This window comes from Embiotoca jacksoni, unplaced genomic scaffold (genome assembly GCF_022577435.1).
Source record: "Embiotoca jacksoni isolate LCO1_2020_lvr unplaced genomic scaffold, fEmbJac1.0.p SCAF_111, whole genome shotgun sequence".
Lineage (NCBI taxonomy): Eukaryota > Metazoa > Chordata > Actinopteri > Embiotocidae > Embiotoca > Embiotoca jacksoni.
The window spans coordinates 280001-280355 of record NW_027185243.1 but is presented as its reverse complement, the minus strand read 5'-3'; positions in this window follow the sequence as shown (position 1 = coordinate 280355).

The following is a 355-nucleotide window of genomic DNA, read 5'->3' as shown; positions in this document are numbered from 1 at the left end:
GAGGAACGGTAAAGAACGGTGAGGAACGGTGAGGAACAATGAGGAATGGTGAGGAACGGTGAGGAACGGTGAGGATCGGTGAGGATCGTGAGGAACGGTGAAGAACGGTGAGGATCGGTGAGGATCGATGAAGAACGGTGAGGAACGGTGAGGATCGGTGAGGAATGGTGAAGAACGGTGAGGATCGTTGAGGATCGGTGAGGATCGGTGCGGAACGGTGAGGAACGGTGAGTATCGTGAGGAACGGTGAAGAACGGTGAGGATCGTTGAGGATCGGTGAGGATCGGTGCGGAACGGTGAGGAACGGTGAGTATCGTGAGGAACGGTGAAGAACGGTGAGGATCGGTGAGGATCG